The 21630-nt window shown below is 40.6% G+C and overlaps 4 long non-coding RNA genes across 5 annotated transcripts in view; 2 read left to right on the top strand and 2 right to left on the bottom strand.

Annotated features, from left to right (window-relative positions):
• LOC116928923 overlaps positions 1 to 21630 on the top strand; it is a 55836-nt gene that overhangs the window by 8959 nt on the left and 25247 nt on the right. For both annotated transcript variants that reach the window (XR_004397439.2, XR_004397438.2), the window contains exon 2: positions 7924 to 7992. This is a non-coding gene — a long non-coding RNA (uncharacterized LOC116928923). The remainder of the gene's footprint in view (positions 1 to 7923; positions 7993 to 21630) is intronic.
• Positions 3653 to 5693, bottom strand: LOC116928947. Its single transcript, XR_004397466.2, has 2 exons — positions 4879 to 5693; positions 3653 to 4796 (listed from the first exon to the last, which is right to left on the bottom strand). It is a non-coding gene; the product is annotated as an uncharacterized LOC116928947 (long non-coding RNA).
• LOC123469416 lies at positions 8045 to 11214 on the top strand. The gene is made up of 2 exons (XR_006642689.1): positions 8045 to 10556; positions 10755 to 11214. It is a non-coding gene; the product is annotated as an uncharacterized LOC123469416 (long non-coding RNA).
• LOC116928943 lies at positions 13937 to 16295 on the bottom strand. Its single transcript, XR_004397465.2, has 2 exons — positions 16082 to 16295; positions 13937 to 14889 (listed from the first exon to the last, which is right to left on the bottom strand). It is a non-coding gene; the product is annotated as an uncharacterized LOC116928943 (long non-coding RNA).

Genomic DNA, 21630 nt, shown 5'->3' on the forward strand with positions numbered 1-21630 from the left:
AAGATAAGGAAAGAAAATTACCCCCATAAAAAACCATAAAACATTATGAAAGGGCAGCTGTTCTATCACCACAGTATATCTATCTATAGCAATATCTTATTGGTTATTTGCGGTCAATGGGAAAGGGTGGGGGGCAGCAGCAGCAACAACAGCAGCAGCACCACCACCAGTACCACCACCAGTATCGAACTAATGAGAATTTTGGGGGATGCATGTAGTAGTCATTGATCGATTTTCGAGGATATTGTGCAGCTCGTATGTCCGATGTAAAATGTTTTGAAAACACCCGGTCGGAAGTGTTGAGCGAAATAGGCGTACTCACTGCCCAGGTGTTGTTGGAAATGTAGTCGATATTTTAAAGCCCTACCGAAACAGCCATCACAATTTTTGGGGTAGGAAAAAAGAAAAGGGAAGAAATAGATTAGTTTGCTCTGAAAAATCCCTCCAAATTGAGAGTCCATCTGGTGGGTGACGTAGCACGAGTCTCTGTTAGATTCCATTTAAGATTAAAAAGTTGGTTCGTGGTTTGCCTTTTCTTTTTTTGTGGTCGTTGTTAAAATTCCAGTTTTAATTTTTGAGGGGGGCGAACAGTCGATGATGGTCAGCGAACGAAAATAGGAAGTCGAGGTTGTGGCATTATCCGCGACATGATGCCAGCAGCAAAATAGCCAGCCCTGTATACCTGTTGGCAGGTGCCATTTGTTATTTCAAAAGTTGCCCTCCTCCGTTTTTTTTTAAAGCTTTGTTATACATTTTCCAATAAGAAGAAGAAACATTTTTCAAAATAAAAATATCTGAACCATTTTGTTAAAAAAAAAATATGCAAAGACAACAGCAGCAGAGCTTTCACCCCTCCCTTGAAAAGAAAAAGAAAAATGTTGTTTCTCTTATGTACATATACAGCTGATGGTCAAAACTCTGCAGGGGGGGTTTGTTTGGGTCTCTTTTCTCTTCGTGTCCATATCTATTCTTTAAAAGTAGGAGGGACATTTTCAGCGGCTACATTATTGCGTATTGGCCTAACTTTGCCGTAGATAATCAAACCCCCGCGTCGACTCTTTTCTTCCCTTATTTAAATTTTTGTTTTTCCCGTGTCCAAAAAAAAGTAATAGCTACGACTTGAAACAGGAAGAAAAATGGAAGCGAGCATCCATCGATTCTGTTGACTTCCTCAGGGACGGATCTCCTCCCCCGCGCCACTGTACGCATGAATAATACGCAACCACGCAGCATCAGGGCCCCCACTTATCGAAAGGGACCCCTGAAAAAAAAAAAAACTGCAACTCTATCCTTTTTTTTTTTTACTACTCCTACTACACAACTCTTTCCATTTATACACACCTACATATCCTTCCTTTATGGCTAAAAGTTTCTTTTCTCTCTTTTGGACAAAATAGAGTGGAAGAATAAAGAAAGGAAGAAAAGAACACAGTTAATGAAGGTTATGTATGCGATGGGGCTGGATCGTTTCCAACATCATTTCTGATTTATCTCGGCAGCTTGCACTTTGCCTGCAGCTCTCGGAACTCCTTACCGCCCGCATGGGAAACTTTTTTTCTTATTTATTTTTTATTTTATTTTTTTGTCTTTTTTTTATGATTTACCGTCAACAGTTTTTGGTGGTAGTGGTTGCGGTGGTTGATGATGAAACATTCATTTTTTTTCCTCTTGGATCCGTCGTTTGCCGTTGTTCTCTGTCGATTCGTTTTATCGGCTGTAGTAAATGAATTGAGCTCGTGATAAAAGGGAAAAGCGTAGGTGCGCGCGCTGACAATGCAACGAGAGAAAAAAAAAACAAACTTGTAGCGTGGGAAAGTCTTCGGCTGGGCGCGCGGATCGGAGCGCTATTGCCCATTTGCCGGACGCCGTATGGGCTGGCGCAACATAATTCTTCAATCCCGCGTTTTTTTTTCCATGCGTCTCTCTGTGTTATCGTATAATGACAGGACAAGTTAAGGCGAGGTCACTCCCTCCTAGACAACTCCTCCTTTTCCACCTCCCGGGCTCCATATTTTCATAAAGTTTTTTCTTTCTTTCGATTTTCGCTCACCGAACAAAGTTGATAACGGAATGGCGGCGGCGGCGGCGGCGGCGGCTAACATTTCTGATGATCGGTGAATTCGTGACCTCGTCATTTTGTTTCATTGATCCACTCCCACGAATTTTCATTTACATGGTCCAATGTCTCTTGGTTCATATGCCGAATTGTCGATTTTGCGTTGTAATATGCAACACGATCCGCAATAAACATAAGGCAGCCGCCCCTACTGTTTTATTGCGCGGATCCTTATAATAACGTGTGTTTGAGCCAGATTTTTGTTTCTCTTTCCGTGTGTATTCTACGCTCTTTTATTTCATCAAATTTGCATTTTATTAAGAGGTATTTGGTTGAAATTTCTTTGGGAAACGGAACATACTTTATTATCTCAACTATATTATATCAGGGGAGAAATGGAAATTTTCAGTTTCCTTCCCATTTGTCCAGTCTTGAGTCGCGACTGGTGCCGACATCGGAGGTCCTTTTTGAATAGAGAAACAAAAGAGTTGGTGATGTGTTTTCTTTTCTTTTCTTTTTTTTTTTGTGCTGCGTATATGTTAGACTTGGGATCAATAGAGTTGTCAAACAGGCCGTTGACGCGAGATAAGACTTCATTTTTTTTTTGTCGTTGTTATTCGTTTTTCCTTGAGTTATAAGAAATTCTCTGTTCAGTGTGTACAGGGGGATTTGACGTCCAGGCTAATCACTTATTTATATATATAAATATACATATATAAAAGGTATATGCTCGTGACGTTGAGAGGGCAGAAGATAAGATCCATGAGTGAGAGCGCGCGGGCGCGTACGGTTTGTGATGGACTCGTTTGTCGCCGACTTTTCAAAAAAAGCACGATAGCATCAGTCGCCTACCTGTTTGCTCATTTTTCGTTTGTTAGACTTGAGGGGGGTTAAAAGGCCAATCTTTTTTTTTTCCCCCTTTGTATATGCTATACAACTCTCTTGACATTTTTCGGTTTTTCAGACCATATGATTTCCCTCTTTTCACCCTCTACCATGTTCTCGAAGGGCGAAATAACAAAGCGTCGACGACGGGCTTGGTGACAGCGACGACCGCAGAGTGTGCCAGAAAGAGAGGTGTCACCTAGTCATAATTCATTTGCACAATCTGGACATGTCGTCACAGAGAGGAGATCCGAAATACCTTGACGTCAAACGTAAATGTATTTCGCATTCCGCTAGTTGTTTCTGTCCTATTTTCCATGGACAAAATTGATGGTAAACAAAGTTTTGAGTTTTTAGAGCTGTTATAATCAACGACATCAATGGCATTTAGGAAGAATTTTAAAAAGACCACGTATAAGACTGTCGATGTCCCTTTAAAGAAAAAAAAAAAGAATGGTGCAAAAGAGAGGCATAGTACATCCAAAGGATAGTAACACAATAACAAAATCAAGAATGAAACAAAAAAATTTTTTTTTTTGTTTGGCCTTTTATTTTTGCCAAGGCGTACGCGGAGTCGACGGGACGTCCGTCGTAAGCGGTTCTTCGCTTAGCGGGACACCGTCGACACGCACAACATTCACAACCACTAAAAGAAAAAATGGAGGTCTTCTCTCTTAACTTCTTTTCACTCGTAAAAGAAAGAAACAGAAATGTGTAAAAATATAATATATTTTGGTTAACCCTCTGTCGACGACGACAGAGCTGGCCTAGAGCAATGGGGGGACCGAAATCTACAAGAAAAAGGGGGGAACAAGATAAAAGCAAAGCTCTTGTCACACATTCACAAGTCGGAACATACAACAACAACAAAAATCGGCAATTCACGGGGGATCTTCGACAGTCGAAAGTGCACCCCTCCTTGTTCTTTTTTTTCTTCTTCTTTCATGCTTGTCTCTTTTATATGGTTTACATGTACTACACAAGCCAATACCCGTGTACGCACATACCCCTTTAGTTTTGGCTTTTCTGGCATAGTAATAATCTGTGGTATCAGTGTCAAAAACAAGTGACCTGACCATTTTCTTCTCCCTCCCTTTTGTCCTGTTCACATTCTGAAACTCCACGTGTGTGCTGAAGGGGTCTATATCTATTATTTGCTTCGATAGGACCAAAATATTTGAGTTCATTAGAATCGCAAATGAGTCTGCAGTATTTCCACTTACGACTAGAAAGGGGAAGCAAAAAAACAGACTGGCATGGAAAAGCTTTTAACGTTGCACAGATATTTGTGTGGGACTTTTTCTTTTTTTTAGCTTAAATAAACGTGCGTTTCCGTCCGATAGGTAATCAAGTCAGTGGTAGGTTGGACCTGAACTGGGCGAGCCAAAAAGACGAGTAGAGAGAGCGTGTGCTGAACGAAATCCCTCTGAACTTTTGTTTCTAGTCCATCTTCCATTTGTCGAGATAATGTCGTATGCTCTCAACACATTGGGCTAGTTGAGATTGAGCATGACTCCTCTCAACGTTTGATTAGTCAGATGGAGAACAATGTGTTACATGCTCTAGTCGATACTTGCGATTGAGCATGTTGCTACTGATTTCATAAACTCTGTTACCCTAACTTGTTATTTCGAAAGCAAACATGAGACTAGCGCAAAGATTAGTCACGCTTTTCCTTCCGAAACTTGGTTTTCGACTCACTTTTCTTTCATTTTTTGACGTTCGAACGTGTTCTTTTGTTGCTTTTTCTTTCCTTTCTCCAACGAGACGACGTCACTGTGAAAAATCAACAATAACGGGGCATGACAAAATGCGTTTTCTATTTTTCCTTGTGATTTTGGGCTGTTGCAACCACCTGCAACGATTCACTTACAATAATGGCTTTGCCCTTTGAATAAAGTCATTTTTAAAAATAACTTCAAATGAAAAATACTGACCAAATTCGTATAGGTGAAGTAACCGGAAATTTGAAAAGTGAAGTCGAATAAACAGAAACCCAGACGATAGTCACCCACTCAAGTGAGACTGCGCCGTTAATCGACGTGTACGACTCGGGTATTTTTCCTGAGATGGCTCCCGTAAAAGTCCATCGTTGAAATCTAAAACACATGAAACCGTGTGTCAGTACTTAGTTTCTAGACGATTGAGTCCAGGTGTGATTGCCCATCACTTAACGTTGTCGCCAAAATTGACAGCTAACTGTGGCTTAAGCGCAAACCTTCTGATGGGCTTCGAGACTCCGCTCTACTAGCGGGAACGGACGTGAGTCGCCTAGGTCGGGTCTTCTGATGTCTGGGACATTTCTCAATCGTTTGCTGTGCGACTGGCGACACTTGCGTGAGAACAGACGGAAGAGAGATTATTGTTCTGTCGGTGTTTTTTAAGAGGTAGACATACACTTATGCACACTATGAATAAGGTGAGACGCTTGTCAATAATAATAAAGAAAAAAAAAACCTTCTTCCGATATGATGGCGCCTTTTTTGTTTTGTGCCACGCTCAGTCTTTTTCGACGCCAGAGCACCCCACATCTTGCAAACTCGGTGACGCATCTGTCTGTCTTTGATAAGAGCGCCCGGTTGGTAGCCGGCCTGTTCAAATATTTTTTCACTCCATTTCAGACGTCAATTTTTTTTTTGTTTTTTTAACGTCGCCACTAAGTGGTTTTTTTGTTTTTTTCCAGTCTGTACTGGCGTGAACTGTGTTTCGACGCAAAACAAAGTGCGGGATAGAATATATTTATATATTTTTGGGGCCTTTTTGGGCGTATGGTAATTTTTGAAAAATTCATTTGGAGTGGATTAAATGTAAGGCATATGTGTCAGCCATGTTTCGACACTTTTGTGCAGTAGCTTGTACCAACATAAGGAAAACCATTGTGATACAACAACATTTCTTTTGTGATTACTTGACATGTGATAATGAAATTACATCAATCGATTTCGTTCAAAGTTCTGAAAATTGATAAGAAAGACGCCGGTGGCAGTGCGAAGTCAATAGTTCGGTCTGCGGCTGTCTTTTATTGAATGAAGTAATCGACGTGGGAAAAAAAATTATCCTCATAACTAAAACGGTTCAAGCTTGAAGGGTTTGCACACACAAAAATTGAGAAGGAAAGCAAAAATATATCTAAAAAAAAAAAAAAATCCAATAAAGTTTGAAATTTTCTCCCAACAATGTGAAAGAATGCCCATATTTTTCGGGGGGCGGGGAAATAGGTAGGAATTCCACTGCTGCTGGAGGTGCTGTCAGAAAAAAAATCGTTAGATACCCTTGTCTTAAAAAAAAAAAAAGAAATGAAATAAAAAAAAAAGGGGGGGTCCCAGGTAGATTTATATAACGATCGCCCCGCTGGGAACACAGCACTAGCAGCACAATAAAAATCATTGAAATATATCATATCAAAAAGGTTTTTTGGGAAAAAGAATACATTCATTATGTGGCTTAATGAAGACAAGGGGAGGCAACAACGGGGATGAGAACGTAAACGTTTGCATTCCGGGCATACTTGCTTATTTAGTTCTTCTACCAAATCCTATTCAAATTTTTTAAAAACCAGCAGCTCCCATATAGGTATATCTCGGTTCATCTCTGTTTGTTATTGTCCACAGTTCGATATCTAATTCAAATCTAATTGATATGGACGTGACAACAGCATTCATTCCTTTTTAGAATTGTGTGGAAAAGAAAAACGTTTGCCAAAATTAATTTTTTTCTATTTTTTTTTTCTGCTTTATTTTTTTTTTTTTTTTAAAGAACAAGTGATGTTGGAACATAAATCACACACTTGGTGAAAAATAAAATCGGGGGTCTTCCTTCATGAATAGACATGGCTAGGAACGAGAGTATGGCTTATGTAGCGTGTGGAGAGAGTTGAAGATGTCACGTCGTCACACGGCAGGAGGGGTTGAGGAAAGACGAAAAGAAAATAGGAAATCAGACTGGGACTGGCGGGACACATTTTTTCATCGTCGTTTTCTTTTCTTTTTCCTTTCTTTTTTTTTTTTTTGAATAATTCATTTGAAAAAGATGAAGTATATTGGTTTGCCGTTGAAAACAGCCCTTTTTCTCTCTCTATCTCTTTTCGTTTTGTACGGTTCACACGGTCAGAAAAGAGAGTCGTTATGAAACAAAATATGAAAAATGAGGAAAGAAAGGAAATAAAAATATATAAAAAAAAGACAACAAAACCAAATTTCAGGCTAAAGTAGTTCCCGCATTCCATTCGGTCCGATCCAACCTCGTTCCGAGGGAACTAACTGAAATGTTCCCGGGGCCTAGATTGAAGAAAAAGAAAACTTAACTCTTAAGAAACCTATAGTCTTTTGGTTCTATTTTGTTGTTGTTGTTGCTATTCGACAGAATTTTGTTTTCAAGTCGATATTTCTCTTCCAATGTTCATCTAAAGCGATAGCTTTGTGATGGGCAGATGGATGAGGGTCTGATCGCGAAAGAATGTTGTCGTCTTTTAACACGGTCACAGACTCACTTCGCGTCCATCGACAAAAGAAAACAAAAACAAATAAAACAAAATTCTGATCAAGATGTCCCCATCTCGTAATGGCTGGCGATTAGTAACTGTCTCCCCGCGACCGGTAATCGTTTTTTCTCTTGAGAGGGTGAAGAACAAAAAAATGTGTGCATTCTTCCACACTTCTTGCACGGTTTCGAAAGGGAGGGCTGGGGGGGAGGCAAATCAATCTCTTATCGATCGTCTGCTATCGCAACGCAGGGTCGAAGGAGCAGCAGGAGCAGTAAAACAACAACAGCGCACGTCACACATTTATCACTTTCTCTATCGACGCGAACTATTATTGGTATTAAACTAAAACGAAAACTTGAAAAAATAAAAAATAAATAAATAAATAAATAAACTTAAAATAAAAGGGGGGGGGGAGATCGAAAAGTATTTTGTTGAAAATGATTTGAATTTGATTCATCAAGTTCCGGATACTAATTTTCATTTTTCTTCTTTGTTTTAGGATTAAACTGCAAGTCGTCGGTTGGTTGGCCTGTCTACGTGCGTCACGCCTACAAAAGCAGCTGACAAGGTAAGCAACTTTTTTTTCTCGTTTCGTTAAGTAAATAGAAATTATGGATGGGATGGTCGACGATGTTTCGTGTCAGTATAGTTTAGTACTATTCAAGCGAAAATGCCGTGAGTTGAAACTATCCGCATTGAGCTATCGAGTACACCCGTAGGTAGCGATTTGCATATGCCGTGTCAAAAGTTGAGGTTTAAAGAGAGGAAGAGAAGAATAAAAAAGGTGGTACTACAGGCTGCGCTTTGTGTGTCGTGAAACGGGTTGGGTTCTAAGAATATCGACCAATGGTGAGCGTTTGTGTGCGCTGAATTGCATAAAAACTAAATTCGGATGCGCAATGGTTTTGCCTTCGTCTCTTGTATCGCCGCCCGGATGAATAATCAAAGCTTTTGCAGATGCGTGCTTGTAAAGCCGTCCATTTAGCATCCAAGTCCTTATTTTACATAACAGCCGACTCCCTTCTCATTGTCGCTCCGCATTTTGATAAATGGCCTCATCTTACACGTTTTTTTTTTATAATATGAAAGAGCCCGTCGGCAGACACTGAAAGCGACTCCCAGTTTCAGCTATTCTTTTCTCTCTCTAAAAAAAAAAATACAAAACAAAACAAAAAAACTTGTGTATCTTTGTGTGCGCCGTGTATAAAGGTGACGAAAGCTCCACCAACGGGTTGCTTCTACCGGCTGATTTCAATCATTGAAGCTCCTCCTACCCCTCCTACTCTACCGTGAATTAATCGGATAGGTGGGGCTCTAGCGGCGCTGCCAACCAGCCTTTCATTCTTTCACCACTTTGATACCACTGTCTCGCTCTTTTGTCCTTTTGAAACGACCTAGCACAGCATTGCGAAGGCTTGCGACATAAACTTGATGTATGCTACTTAAACTTAACGTAACGGTTCGATCCAAAAATCGTTAACGGAATAATGGGCGTTAATTTTTTTTAAAACCTCAAGTTCATGAAAAGGTTCAGATGTCACTTTTAATTCCCTTTCTGTTTTGTTGTCGAAAACTTTTCTTTAATTCCGTGTTTGAATTTTTTGAATCGATGACCAGCTAAAGAGGTTGGGAAAGATTGATTATCTTGTCAACGGTAAGACTTTCAAATTTTATCGTTGACTACGTTTTCTTCTACAAGTTTTTTAATCCAACGATATCTGTCTTGAAATTTGTCTTCTTTTTCTTTAAAATTTTCTTTTAAACCTTTTATTTCTTGTTGATCGGTGTCCTCTCGAATGGGGATCGAGGGATGTCTTTAAGTATTTATGTTTGGTTTGGGCATGTCTCTGGGTGGTTGAACACTGAAAGCAACTGACATTTTTCTATGGAGATTTTTGAATTCACAAACGAAAGGCTCAGACTGTGTGTGACACCAAACGTTGTCTTTGGTCTGTCCGCCATTCGGATCGAAGTCGTTCCTTATACTTATCGCTCAATTCCGAAAGAGGAAGTACAAAACCAAATTGAAACTATACCAAAAATAGAGAGACGAAAACAGTCATATCTAACTTTTTCTTTTCTTTTTTTTGTGAACTCGATGCAACCCACACACATACACACGTTCTAGTATTGTTTGTAGCCGTTTTAGCTTCACCAGTTTCAGTTTGGTTTGCTTTCTCGATGCGCCCGCTCACTGTCACTCTGGTGTCCAAACCCATATAGCCCCCCTGCTTTTGTCGATAAGCCATCGCCTTATTCGAATTTTTAAAGGTCCCTTTCTCGTAGACCTTTTTTTTCACGTGTTAAGTCTCTCTTCTTAGTCCGCCTGCGCCGAGAGAGAGAGAGAGAGAGAGTTGACTGTTTTTTTTCTTTTTACTTTTGTGCTCGTCTCCTCTTTGTCTTTGTCGTCCGAGAGCTGCGTGTGGAGGACGGGGGGTTGGAAGATGGAAAAGACCAAAAGTCTGGGCAGTTGTGTCATGGCGGCACCTGATAAAAACGCGGAAGAACTGATCGGCATCGGCACACTGTTGCAGCCGACGCGTGCCCTTTTTTTTTTCTTTTTCCCCACTCGTGTGTGTGGTCCTCCTCTGCGTACAGTTTTTGTTCCATGTCGCCTTTTTGGTTTTCCTTCTTCTTCAATAGACTTAACTATCCTTTACCTCCCTGTTTTTTTGTTACCGTCTTTTTGTTTTTGTTTTTTGTCTTCTAATCGAGTCTCATAACCATGGCGGACATCTTAACCCCATCCCATCTACGCTCTTATCTGATCTCTTTTGGCTGCTGTCGTTTTCTTTCTCTTTCTTAATGGTAGGAAATTATCGGCAAAAAAAAAAAAAAGAGAGAGAAAGAAAAAATCGTTAATTTTCGTTGAAGAACGCCACCCGCCTCTTTGACCTTTTATTTGCCTTGCCCGTCCTCGTGAACACACACATAGGTTTGTGTGCTGTATCCATGGCTTGTTTGTTCATTTTTATTAACCTTCATTAAGTGTCGTAGTGGAGGGCGCATCAGCTTGAACGAAGCATTTTGTTTCGGCATCCAGTGCCTAAAACGCTGAAAAAAGAGAATGAAAACCCATAAACACCCCATGTTGGAAAAAAGAAAAAAGCCGGGGAGTTGGGAGGTTTCATGGTAAAACTATACGTATAGTGTTGTTATTATATGTATACTCTTTCACGAATCCCCGTGGCGTGTAAACTGTCCACGGAAATTCTACCGCTCTACTAACTCCTGCCGCTACCACGGTGCCATTACGTTGCTCCTCTATACCAATGATTGCGTTCATTTTTTATTTTTATTTTTTTCCCTTTTCTTTTCTTGAAATAACAGACTGTGGTGTGGTCGAAATTGAGAGTACAACAACTAACTACACGGTGTAGTTTTTTCTATTGTTGAACCGGAGCAGCAATGGATAATGACCGGTGTTAACCTGATGGCGAGCTAGATTTTTCAATGAATAATAGCCCAACTTGATCACTATTGTCCGTCGTCTTTGGGAAGACGTTAATAAATATCAACCTGCGAAAGAAGGAAAACAAATGGATGTCTAGGGCTCGTTTTTTTTTGGTTTTTGTTTGTTGGTTTTTGCTGCCTGACTTGATTGGTATCGTTGTAGATTATATGTGAGAGTCGATGTGATTATGTACGGCAACATCGAAACCGACGAAATTTGATTTACAATTTTTTTCCTGACCAGCTTTTTGCCACGCCCTTTTTTCTTCCAGCTGGAAGCTGAAGACCTCCCTCCGCTTGCCTCTTTTGAAATAATACAAAATCCTGTTAGATTACAGTCGAATGACATTCTTTCTCACTTGTTGTTGTCTTTACGGAGTCAAATGGTGCATTCATTTGGAATCGAGACGGAAACAAATGTAAAAAGAATATAGGGGGGAGGATAATCGGGAAAAAAAAGAAATTTGAAGGGCGGTTTGTTACGATGATAGTCGGGATTAGTAAACGCTTAAATCCGTCGGCAAACACACAAAAAAAGAGAAACAAGTGAGGAAGAATCGAATACGATTGGGGGGTGTATCAGTCTCTTGTTTTATCCTCTTGTGAACAAAATGCTGTTTTTGGTTTGATCTTTTTTGATGTTGAGACACGCGGCTAGAAAACGAATCCCCTGTTAGAAACGTAGGCCTAATCGAGTACACCTCTACGCGATTATCTACCTTTCTATTGAAGGGAAACGTTCCAGTTCTAGCTGAGATTGGAATGCGCGTTTATGATTGACTGTTTGATTCTCTTTGTTTTGTTTTTTAAAATTCTATCGAGTAGCGGAAAAGTAGTTTAGTTTATCAGGATAATTAGCGGTGGCGTAGCACAAAATAGCACGAATACCTGTGGCCGGTTTGAACATGTTTATTTCCCCCTTTGAGGTATTTCAGGTATTTTTCTTTTTGTTCATCTTCTTTTCCCAATTCAACGCGTCTATGATAATGAGGATGGATTTTTCGGAAACGGAGAAAAATCCTTGGGTTTTTGGAAGGAAAAGATGTCGGAAGGGGGGGTCGAAAGGGGTAGTATTATTTTGAAAGAAATCCCCAAACATCTATTCAGTCCACATACTCTGCGGTTAACCACTGCTGGAAACTTACCATTTTCATCACGGAATTTTTTTTTTTCATCTCGTTCGCTTTTTCCTCCGCTTTTTAACCTCCCGCATTTTTTGTTTTTTTGTCTTTTTTTGCATGTGAAAGAAAAAAAAAGAAAACGGCGATTAAAAAAACAAAAAATAAAGAGGAAATGGCATGGGAAGGAGGTTTGTTTCTCGATTCCTTATCCGTGGCGAATTACATTTCCCGCTGAGTAGGAGGTTGCAGGAGGAGGAGAATCCGTATGAGGAAAAGGAAAGGAGGAGGAGCAAGACTACTCCAATGGCGCGATTTCTTGCTGGCATGTCATCTAATAATGTTTCGGGGATCTTTTTTTTTTTTTTTTAAATATACATATAGCCGTAGATGTGTTTTTTATTTCACGAGGCAACATTCCAGTCAGCCGCCGTCGATAAATTTATGACAATAGAAGGCGCCCCTGTCGGCTATATCCATACGTTTATATATCGTATGCGTAACTACACGGGATGGCAACAGGTCGTGGGAAAACGAACACGAACGATCCGAGTTAGAAGCCCCCCTTCTATTGCTGATTTATATTCCGGAGCGCGGAGCAGTTTTTCTGTGTCTTTTTTACCTCTCAAGTTCCATGCAGATCTTGCTTGCTTTTAAGGTCTCGGTGCGCATCGCACGCCAAGACACGATCTCGCAAATGCTCTTTATTTGTTTTTCTTTTTCGTTTTGAAATTTGATTTTATTATTATATATATTTTTTTATATTTCAAAATTAACATTTTTTTTGCGTTCTACTTCGGCGGCTTCTTTATTGGTTCTCGCTCCGTGGGTCGTCACCGAGATCTGAAAGCGGCCCACAAGTCAACTTTTTTTTTTTTGCTGTATGGAGAATAGAGTCCATCATCACTCGGGCGACACCGAGGGTGGCATCATTCTCACGGAAAGAGAAAAGGAGAAAAGTCCCTTCTTTCCACTCTGTCGGGAGTCCCCTCGACCCTCTGTCAAGTCACCCCAACGTACGTTTGTACACATACTGCGATGTTACTCTCTACCTTTCTTCTTGTCTCTTGAAGTCGTGTATTGTTATTCTGCAAGACGTTTCTTTGAAAGGTGAAAGGTCGGCTTTTTTCTTTCTTTCTCTCTTATCATCATTGGGCGCATTTAGTGCGCTGTTTTTCAAGAAAAGAGAATAGAAGAAAAAAACTGTCGAATGGCCGTTTCTTTTTTTCCCCCCTTCGTTCTTTATTCTTCTTTTGTCACCAGCTATTTATCTAGTCGTCGGGTCCTTCATTAAGCAACAGTCACCTGTGAACTATAAGCCAAGATGGGACGGGGGGGGAGGAGGGACAGCAGCAGCAGCTAACGGCAGCATGAAGAAGAAGTTGAATATGGTGGTTAATTGACACCGAGCCTGATTCACATCTGTAGGGCAACTCGTGGGGTGTCCTCCATTTGCACATTCCATTTTGCGTTGGTGGAGGAGGCGAAGCTTATCCTACCGTAATTCAATTATGCAGAACCGCGACGGCCCACACAACCCGATCCGCTCGTTTTTATTTTTTATTTTTTCTTGCATCGTCACAATGATTAAATCAGCCATTCCTCTACTGCTCGTGCCCTGCTATCATCTCTTTTTCACCTCTGACTCGGCGAATTTTGTGTCGAGCCACACGAATCGATCGATGCTCAAATTTCGAAAAAAACAAACAAAACAAACAAACTCACCGCGCAGACTGCGACTTTAGCGAACGCAAGGCAACCGCTCGCGATTTTATTGCTCGTCGAGACCCTGATTGTTTGAATGTGTAGATTCGTTCACATCGGCTTTCTGAAAGCCTTTTCCGCGTTTGACCCGTTAAGCGCAAGCATTTAATGTTGCACCCAAAGGGAAGGCATTTTTCTTTTTCTTTTTTCTGAAATTCCTTTTGCGTGCGAACGAACAATAGCTTAAATATTTATTTAAAACAAAAAGGGAAGCACGAAGTTATACACGGATGGAGGGGGTTGGATGAGAAGCGGTCGGCATCCGCACAAGGCAAACTTGTTTCAAATCGTTATCACCTCCCACTCCGCCCACTCTTTTTTTTTCGTCTCCAGAAGAGAGAGAGAGAGAGAGAGAAAAGACCTAAAATGCTTTTGTTTCGCCGTTCTTTTTCTTGAGCTTTCTGTGTGCGGTGTAGGCAAATGTTTTGTTGTTTATTCCACAGCTTTTTTTTTTTTTTTTTTTATGGTTTGGGGAAACAAGAGGAGGAGGAATAGGAGGAGGATTTGAAAGTCTGAAGAACCCAATCGATGTGTTTTGTTGTTTCTTTTTTTTTTTTTTCCCATTGTTGTTGCTGTTTTCCCTACTTGATGAATGCATTAACGGGGTCATCAGAGAGTCGGGACTCTTTTTTAACGACGACTGCCGGCCAATTATACGTCAATAGAGATGCGGATGATGTGGGATAAATCACGGATTTCTATCCGCTTTGATTATGGGCGGTTAAAATACCTTATTTTGTTTTTGTCTTCCGTCTTTCTCTTGCGTGAATAGCCAAGAAAGTTAAACTTCCCGCCGATTGTTTTTCTTTGAATCGCTCTAATCTTTTGCTTGTCGACCGACCCCACCACGGAACTTGAAAGAGCTGCGGCACGCAAAGCAATAAAAATCAAATAAAATGGAAATAGCATTAAAATATAAATAAGACAAATAAACGGATTCCGTGTGCTTTGCGACCCGGAACCGGAATCGACCGTGCGGGGGTAGTCTACACATTTTCTTCACGATCGAATAGTTCTTCGTGACATGTTTGTGTGCCCTGTGGCGCTTCCAAACGCGCAACGTAAAAAATTAAACGGGCAGCGGCAGGTGGTCGTGGTTTGCATCAGGCTGCTGCGCGCTCGCCAACCGTCTAAAGAATGAACGTTTTTTTTAAATGCACGTTTGATCGATTGTGAATTTTTAGTCAAGGAGTGTCTGCAGTAAAAAAATTTGTTAAATAGAGGTTGTAAAGAAGTTTTGACTGATCGATAATGCTCTGTTATTTTTTTTGGGGGGGATTAAAAAAAATTGATTGGTCACCTGGTCAGGTGCACTCTGGCCAATTTGGTTCCGCATCAACGGGTTAATTCCCCCCCCCCTACATCATTCCCACGTGATGCTGAAGAAATCACAAACTGCGTTCGATGTCGTGACAGCTTGGTCACGCTGCGTGATGAATTTCCCCCATTTTCTGTTTTAAATATACACACACCACACCTTTTAGCCTTAATGTGTCATGAATTTGGTGAAGGAATGTGCGGAACATTCCTCGCGTCATCGTCCAGCTATTGGATTACATTTATTATCACCTACCCGACGAATTTTTTTATTTTTTAAAAATAAATTCGTAAATGCCCAACCCTCTTTTCCCTTTCAGAAATAGGAATGCGTAAAACAATCAAGACGCAACACAGTCGAAAGCAAAAATCCATTTATTACAACATCATCATCATCTAGAACACGGGGGCGAAGTCATGATGCTGTTGCCCCCATACAGCGCTCGAATGATCAATGGATTTCAAAGTACGCAACGCCTGGCCCCGTCGTCGAATGACGGCGGGGGTGTGTATGGCAATCCTGCTGCGTTACACCTCCGATTTGAACCATCAACCCCCTCCTTGCTTCCCCCCGTTTTCCCTTATAGTCCCGATGAAGGAAAGGAGAATTAATTACGGAAGAATTAAAAAAAAAAAAAAAGACGTTACGGACTTTACGGTGCAATACCACCTGCTGTCGACAGTTGCTGCGATGCACCCCTATCTGCACCTTACGGGGTCTGTTACACACACATACACACCTGAGAGAAGGGAAACACATCCACAGCGGGAAATCCAAAAAAAATATTTCATTCGACCACACTACATTTTCCAATACTTTCATTCACAAAAACTTTACAAAACAAAACAAAAAATCGGAGCTTCTCGGACTGAGAATTCCCTGCATTTTATTCAGTAGTTTGAGATGCACATTTTTTTCGATAGGAGGGGTGGGTGCGAGTAGTATTGGGAGAAGACCGCCCAGTGGCACACTCTTTTTTTATTATTATTATTATTTTTTTTTACCTCTTGGATATCCTGTCGAGATAGAGCTCTGCTGCTGTTCGGACCTTGTTGCAACTAACACCTGTTGCAACGTGGAACAGGTCTGATATGCTAGGAATGTGCCGCTGGTCACCTGCGATCCAATGCGATACATTTTTTTTTCCCTCGCTCTCTTAAAAGTGAAATCTGATTCTCTTTCCTGCCAAAAAGGATGGCCTGTGCTGGCCCATCACGCGTGAAGATAATAATCTGCTGCGTTGCACACCTTTTATAGCAAATCAGGGAGGTTAGGACATGCGAGAGGCCAAGAAAAAGAAGAAGAAGAAGAAAAAGAAAAGGAGAAATGGTATAATAGTAATAATAACAATAATAATGTTTTCCCTCCTCTGACGTCTGCGTCCGCAGAGCTCAGCAAATAGAAAGAGTCGACGGCTGCGTTCCACCTGCCCACTTTTGGCACCTATATCTCTGTGCAATGTGTGGGTTGTGTAAAGTTGCGTAGGCAAAACGATGCAAAAGAAAAAGGGCAGGCCGCGTGAAAACTTCTTTATCCCGCGAACGGGAACGAAGCGTCGATATTGTTGTCTCATCTCGCACCGATCGACTCTGATTTTCATCACAGCCATCAAGCTGTGCGTACATACCGAAAGCATCTCTGGCACTTCGTTTTTTCCTTTTTCTTTCCCCTTCTTCTTCTTCTTTTTTTTTTTTAAATTCTTAACGCGTCTGTCTCGTTTGCGTTCAATTAAACCCGTTTTTTTTTTTCATCCTTTCATTTTTTGCTGCTTTTTTCTGCATCAACGGATTGCCAAAATTGATTTGGAAGTGATTTTTTTCCGTCTTGTTTCGTCTGTGTTCTGTGATGTTGTCTTGGGAATATCGTGGCAACAAAGTTTTGCTTCGTTTGTTTTTATTTTATTTTTTAAAATGCGGAGGATCACCAAAGGGTTCGGACATTGACCGCCAGTTGGCAGTAGCGGTCGTGCGAAGCGCTCATTCCGTTCTTATCGTGTTCCTTCCCCCCATCCCACTCGTAATGTAATTAAATAATAGTTTTGTATTTAATTTCACGTGTCGGATGTGATGGCAACTTATACCCCAACGACGCGGGCTCGATCATTTTGTTTCTGTCAAACTCTTCTCGATTGTATCTCAACTTCCATCATCGCGGATTATGTGGGTGGGAAAGTGTCTATCGTCCCTTATTTGATTATTATTATTATATATAGATATATTTTTTTAACCGTTTATTGTTGATGCTCGATCTCCGGCGCAACAATCTTGAAATTTGAATAACATTCCCAGGGAACCCTATGGGAAACATCGTCGACGCTTCGTGATATCACGCCGTGAAGGCATACGAGCCTTGTGTTGCCTCTGTGAATGTGCTTCAATGCTTGCATTAAACGAACAACCATATATTGAAGAATGATTTTTTTTTAAATGCGCGTCTTGAATGGAGAAGGAAACAACAGCGTAGAAGAGGAAAGAGAAGAAAAAAAAACTCAAAAAGGGACAAAAGAAACGTACAGATAAAGGCGTACTTCTCCGATTCCGTTTTGGTGTTGAGAAATGTGAGAAATGCCCGCACACCCAGCGTGAAATCCACGTCACGTGACAGTCTAGGTGTGGCTCACTGTAGGCTTTCGATGGATGAGCAGTCAGTCATTCGTTATAGTCTTCGTACATAAATATATTTTTTTCTTCTTCTGGGTTCCCTTTTTTATTTTTAAATACTTGTATCATCACATCGGCTTTAGAAAAACGCGTCCCTGAACTGCCCCGCTTGGCGTGCAATAGTAACTATTATCAGGTAATATTCGGGAAGCCTGACAATCTTTACTTTTTTTTTTTTATCCTTTTCTTTCCTCCCATTTGTATTTTGATTTCCTTTTACGATCCACGTCGACGGAATTCATGGCTTCATAGGTTTTGATTTTGTGGCCGAAGTCGTGATAGGACGACGTTCCTTTTTTCTATTTTTTTTTTTTTATTGGCTGTGGGATGGATGGAATTTAGGAGTAGGAATTGGAAGATGATGAATGGAAAATTCGATTGAGAGAATAAGAAAAAACAAAAACTTCGATCATTCGGCAAAAGAGGTATTAGTATGCAATACATTTGAATATTAGTACAAGGGAACCGTCTTTCTTCTTAAATCTTGGAGGCGATGGAGAAGGTGGAATGCCGGCCAATTGGTCATCTATTTATAATGATGATTCCTGTTGGATCCACCCGTATCGTCGGCTATTTTTCTTTAATTTTTTATTTTTTATTTTTTCTGCAGTTGGAAAAAAAAAGAAGAAAAAGGGATGGAAGTCTTGACCATCTAGGTTGGATTTGATTAGCGATGCAACCTCGGCTAGGGAAAAGAAGCGGGCGCGAGCCAACGCGAGATCGTCACACCAGGGGGGCTCCTCATACCTTTTGATGGGTCCTGGTATAAAAATAATACTCGTTCCAAAAATCCTGGCTCGACTTCGTTTTTCGTATTTTTTTTTTTTTTTTTTTTTTTTACACTGGGCCGAAAGGGTCGATCGCTCGCGCCAAGGCTTCAAAGTTATAGGGGATGACACGGGATGTATTTTCTCATTATTTATGAAATAACAAACGACTGCAACTAATAGTTATATATATCTGCGCTGGCCATGATGGTGGTTTGGTGCCTCTACAAAAAAAAAAGTTAATGAGTTGCGATATAACTATGATACTCTTCAGGTTTTCTTTTGGATATTTTCATTCTTCTTTTTTCTTTTCTTTTTTTTTCATTATGTTTATCTTCCACTCGCTGGTGATTTCTCTTTGTCCGCTTTCGTGTAGACTCCGACAAGAACTTCTCCGTGGAGTCTGTTTTGAAAGTATTACAAGAACGACAAACAAAAAAAAAAAAAATCTGTACGTGTAAGCGTTTGAGATGAACGATGGTCTCGGGTAAATATGTGGGCGCGTTTAAATGTCTCGTCTTTTTCTTTTTTTTTGTTGTTGTTGTTTGGTTGGTGGTTTGACTTTTTTGTTGCAACACGAAAGGGCACCATGGTGCGGTGACAAGCCTTCCGCCTCGGCACGACTCTGACCAATAGTATTTCTACAACTGACTTGTGACCGATGATTCGCCCCCCTCCCCAAAGAAAAAGAAAAAAAGACCCTCGTGTGCAGCAAAAAGCGACAACAACAACAACAAAAAATGAGACAGGAATACGAAGAGACAGCCTTTTAACTTTCTCGACAGACGTAACAAATCGAAATGTGTATTTAACAAAAAAAAGCTGGAATTCCGGTCTTGCAACGCGTCGAGGGTGACTTTTTGATGTTGTTATACTACAGTCTTTCAAGACATTTTCCGTTTTAAATGGCAAATGTTTCTCCGAGGCGAAGAAACAGGTTGTCGCAGAGACTGATCTGGAAATTGTGCGGGCAAAGGGTTTGAATAGAGTTGACCCCATTTTGAGTCTGTAGGCTTAAATTGGATGTTTGTCCGTCGGCGGGTGGAAATCGACATCGTTTGGAACTATTTCTTGTTTTTCTTTTTTGTTAGCTGCGCACTGCTGCATTTGTTAGGCTTTTCCTTTTTTTTTTTTTAATTCTTTTAGAGGCATTTTTTACAACACGATTAAAATTGTGTTGGGTCTACTGAAATTTGCGTCCATCATTTCCTGCTCAAATCCCGGTTAGATCAGAGTTTTTTTTATTTCAATCATGCCTACTTATTGATGGTTGCCTAAAAATGGAATGCTAATTTCTTTGTTTTGAAATTAGCAGTCCAGTTTTCGCCATAATCAGTTCAATGATGTCAGCAGCAAAGTGTTGAGTAATTTATCAGTTTACGATTGATTAGCACTTGTGTAAAACTTAATGTCCATGTTTCTACCTCGTGGACGTTGAAGTTATTCAAATAGAACTGCGTCGTGTTTCATCCATCCATTTTTTCCCCACGTTTACAACGATAGAATAGGCCTTTAACTATCATAAAGAATACTGTACGCTCTTGATTGTAATTCATTCGAATCTGCGCTTCGTTGCAAGAAGGCCTTCTTCAAAAAGGGAGACATGCTCTGTTCATAACACTATTGCTTCTGTTATTTGATTATTTGGGATGTCGGTCCTATTGGATTGGTTACAGTAGACGTTGGTATCTCAAATAGATACAATTCGTCGCTGCACAGACCTTGCCATCGCCATTCAAAATCCTTTCTTTAAATTCAATCATTTGTGTAATTCAATTGTTGTGTTGGCCAGCGCTGGTCAGTAGCACACGCACTAGTTTTTCCGGCTACTCCTTACAGTCTTGACTGACCTGTTTTGGTTTTCTTTTTATCGGCAATTTTCTGAAAAACAAACATAAAACAATCTGATCAAACTCGACACGCAACCCTACAGGTGGAGAAGGATTATTTGTAAAGAGAAGTCGATGATTACGTTTTACTATCCATGGCCAGTATGTAGGCCCTCTGTCTACGACATCTACGATGTACAGACGGAAGAGATTGCCACACACCGTCGAGACTTTTAGAATTGTTATCTTCTTTCTGCTTAGCATTCCTCTAGAGGATTATGTGCAGGTGATGGATTTCCGTCTATACACCGAGACCACTCGCAAAAGATACCGACGCATTCGCTCGATAGACTACTATAATAGTCCAACTACAAAAGGAGGCCTCTTAACCGAAAATGTTTTCTTGTACTTTTTCATTGAGAGAAAAGAATATGCGCGCGCAGTTTTTACTTATCGCAATCTTCCGTGATGGCGAGCTATATCCATTCACAAGAAGAACAACAAAAGGGAGTCATTGCCTTTTTCTTTTCTTTTCTTTTTTTTTTAAATTTTAAACGTAGTGAATTGTTTTCGAGGTTCCAAAGTTCAGGGTTCACCGTCTATGAGCGTGCGGGTGGGCCCTGCCACGGATTTCTCTGTGGCTTGCACCTTTGCGTATGCAAGTTCCCGTCGCCATCGACAGTTTAAGTCTTAACAATAAACAGACCTCGACGCAATACGCATAATCCTTTTTCCCTTTAAATAAATGCATACATTTGATTTTTTGTTTTTTTGTTTGCCTCTTATGATTCCAAATTTGAATTTGACGGTTTGAAAAACGCATCGCCATCAACAAATGTACACGCATCGGTTGATGTCTCTACGTCTGCCATTCTCTTCGTCTTCTCTCCAATGCAATTCAGAGAATTACATTAAGCCAACTGAAAAGTGGTGGTAAAAATGATCTTCACAATAGCCGCCATGTCAGGATCATCCCCCCCCCCCTTTACCGGCTCCGTCTCTCTCTCTCTTCAGTATCTGTCTTTGATAGTCTCGACCGAAAAAAGGCTTGTCGTTGCAGGATAATCCCGCAGAGCTCACTCGAGCGTCACGATTCCTCCGGAGCCGGTTGTTTAGCTCTGTCAGCGTGTTTTCCATTTTCCACTAAGAGTCTCTTTTTTTTTTTTATTTGTTTGCCTTTTTTTTCTTCTTCTTTTCCCTTTCCCTTTTTTTTTTTTTTACCTTCCCTTTCTGTCCTTCTCTTGTGGCAACTCGTGTAACACCATTTAAAGATAGAGAGGGGGGGTATCGAGGAGAG

Source organism: Daphnia magna, linkage group LG1, assembly GCF_020631705.1.
Source record: "Daphnia magna isolate NIES linkage group LG1, ASM2063170v1.1, whole genome shotgun sequence".
Taxonomy (NCBI): domain Eukaryota; kingdom Metazoa; phylum Arthropoda; class Branchiopoda; order Diplostraca; family Daphniidae; genus Daphnia; species Daphnia magna.